This window comes from Penaeus monodon, chromosome 16 (assembly GCF_015228065.2).
Source record: "Penaeus monodon isolate SGIC_2016 chromosome 16, NSTDA_Pmon_1, whole genome shotgun sequence".
Classification (NCBI taxonomy): domain Eukaryota; kingdom Metazoa; phylum Arthropoda; class Malacostraca; order Decapoda; family Penaeidae; genus Penaeus; species Penaeus monodon.
In genome coordinates this window covers 41,163,871-41,167,313 of record NC_051401.1, presented here as the reverse complement: position 1 = coordinate 41,167,313, position 3,443 = coordinate 41,163,871, and positions in this window count along the sequence as shown.

Below are 3,443 nucleotides of genomic sequence, written 5' to 3'. Positions count from 1 at the left end.
CCTTTTTTCTCTCTGTTCTTATTTCTTCACCTCTTCCTTACCTCCTTCAATTATTTTTTTCCCACTCTCCAACCTCTTCACTTCTCTCTCATTCTTCTTTCTCTCCCACCTCTACGTCTCTTTCCAACCCCCTTTTTTCTCTTTTTTCTCCTTCCACAAACCTTTCTCACCCTTCTTTTATTCTTCTCTCTCTCCTCCTCCATCTTTCAGTCATCCTCTCTTCCTTCCCCCTCCTCTCTCATCCACCCCTTTCTCTCTCTCTCTCTCTGAACCTCCCCCTCCCCTTTTCTCTCCCTCCCTGCCCCCCTCTCTCCCCCCTTTCCTCCCCTTCCTCCCTCCCCTACCCCTCTCTCTCTCCCTCCCTCCTCCCCCTCTCTCTCTCCCTCCCTCCCTATCCCTCTCTCTCTCCCTGCCTCCCCCTCTCTCTCTCCCTCCCTCCCTATCCCTCTCTCTCTCCCTGCCTCCCCTCTCTCTCTCCCTGCCTCCCCCTCTCTCTCTCTCCCTGGAAGTCACGGAATCTAATCTGAGCCCTCGCGACCCGAACCAGGTCAAGGGATAATCAATGCAAACAGAAAGGTGTCACAGTAACGAATTCTTATTAACTGCTTGGAGCCCGATGACCGTGGACGCTGGGAAATATAAACGGCAGTAGAGGAGAATAAAGAATGGAGAGAGAGAGAGAGAGAGAGAGAGAGAGAGAGAGAGAGAGAGAGAGAGAGAGAGAGAGAGAGAGAGAGAGAGAGAGAGAGAGAGAGAGAGAGAGAGAGAGAGAGAGACAAAGACAGAGACGGAGACGGAGTCAAGGTTCTCTCCTTATATAATGAAAAGTAGCCCCCCGCATTGGGTCCAAGGCAAACGCACAATCCTCACTGTTTTTATATTTGACTTGTTGCAGATGCCCATTGCTCGTGCAATCGGGGGCTCCCTCGAGAAAGCGACAAGACCCTTGAGGGAACCAGAGAGTGGCTCCTGAAGGCGAAGGAGGTAGGTAGGTGTTCAATGGTTCACGTCTTGTGTTAGGATGTGTGGAGACGGCAGGTTCAGGTCCCTTGGTCAGAGGTCAAGGCGCGTGGTCTCATAGGTCCCAGAGTAGGTGGGGTGCGATTGGTTGTCTTGCTGTTTGTGGGCGTGGCCTTCAAGGCGATGTGTACGTCTACGAGAGGGAGGGAAGGAGGGTGGAAGGAAGGAGGGAGGAAGTGAGGGAGGGAGGGAGGGAGGGAGGGAGGAAGGAGGGAGGGAGGAGGGAGGGAGGAAAGGAAGGAGGGAGGGAAGGAAGGAGAGAGAGAGAGAGAGAGGAAGAGAGAGAGGAGAGGAGAGAGAGAGAGGGAGAGAGGAGAGAGAGAGAGGAAGAGAGAGAGAGAGGAGAAGAGGAGAGAGAGAGAGAGAGAGGGAGAGAGAGAGAGAGAGCCACCACGTTAAAAACCTAACTTCTGGCTTTTAACTGCAAGGTCCACCTGATTCTTTGTCTGATATTTAAGTCAAGTCGAGTGTGTATTGAAGCTACGAGACGAAAACGTGTGTTTTTTTATATTGATTTTTAATTTCGAAGTTAATTTAAATTTTTATTTAAATTTCTCTCTGTTATATTATTCAGTTATGGTATTACATTTTTAATTTCAATTTTGTTTTGTTTATATATTCTGTCTATTTGTATGCTTATTTGATTTCTCCGTGTTCAGTTTTATTCATAAACGATGTCTTTATCTCGTTTTGGCAAAACCTCTGCAAGCCATATTTGATAATTCAATTTCACCAAAGATCGACAGAAAAAGAGGCAACACATAACAAATAAAACAAGATAAATTATTAGATAATAACAAATAATTTAGATAATAAAGATAGAAGTTAAACGCTTTAGACGCCATTTAAAATTATGAATTGCAACGTGTCATGAGCCAACATGACATCAACATCTCAATATGCCATTGAGAAAATCTTTGCGAAAATGCAACGTTGCAGAGATCATGAGACAACATTTATTATATAAATGTGCGTAAGTGAAACAAGCGTGGACTAAGAATGACTATGGTAATTAATGTGATTATCATAGTGACAATTATAATTCTGAGCAAACTTTGTGTAAGAAACTAATTATCAATATCATCATCACACCATCACCATCATCATCATCATCATCATCATCATCATCACCATCATTATCATCATCATTATCATCATCATCACCATCATTAATATCATCACCATCATCATCATTAATATCATCATTATCATCACCATCATCATCATCACCATCACCATCATCATCATCATCATCATCACCATCATCATGCGATCATTCTCATTACTAATATTCTCTTAACATTAATTATCACAATCAACATCCTCCTTACCATTAGCCTTATTCAAATCATCCTTATCCTTATAATGATAATTATTATCATTATGGCATAAAAAAGGCCAATCTATGTCTATAAAAGAACAATAAAATATTAATAGGAAATGATATAGACCTCGATAAAGAAATCCAAAGCCATAAAAAAAAAAAAAAAAAAAAAAAAATACAGACAGGAATAAATGAAAATAAAAGAAGATGAAACGAGACAAAACGGAAAAAAAGAAGAGAAATCGGCCTGGAAATTATATGAAAAGAGAAACAAACAAAAGAAAGAAAGGAAGGAAGAGAGAAAATTAATGAAAAAAGAAAAGTCAGGAATTGTGAAAATAATAAGAAACGAAAGATAATAAGAAACGAAAGATAAATATGGAACCGAAGGAAATGAGGAAGAAATTTGGAGCAAAATTTAATGCCAAAATATTGGAAAGAAAAAACAACGATGATAAATTAGAACAAAGGAAAAAAGTAAAACTAAAAACAAAGAAATGTAACAAAGACAACACAGACAAATACAGAGTAAAATATTCAGAACAAACGTTGCAATGAAAAGACAGACACATAGAGTGAGAGAGCGAGAGAGAGAGAGAGAGAGAGAGAGAGAGAGAGAGAGAGAGAGAGAGAGAGAGAGAGAGAGAGAGAGAGAGAGAGAGAGAGAGAGAAGAGAGAGGAGAGAGAGAGATGAGAAGAGAGAGAGAGAGAGAAGAGAGAGAGTAGAGAAGAGGGAGAGAGATTGTGAGAGAGAGAGAGAGAGAGAGAGAGAGAGAGAGATAAAGAGAGAGAGAGAGAGATAAAGAGAGAGAGAGGAGAGAGAGAGAGAGAGAGAGAGAGAGAGAGATTGTGAGAGAGAGAGAGAGAGAGAGAGATTGTGTGAGAGAGAGAGAAGAGGAGAGAGAGAGAGATAGAGAGAGAGAGAGAGAGAGAGAGAGTGAGAGAGCGAAGAGAGGAGAGAGAGAGGAGAGAGAGAGAGGAGAGATAGAAAGAGAGGAGTATAAGTGAGAGAGAGAGACAGAGTGAGAGAGAGAGAGAGGAGAGAGAGAGAGAGAGAGGAGAGAGAGAGAGAGAGAGAGAGAGAGAGAGAGAGAGAGAG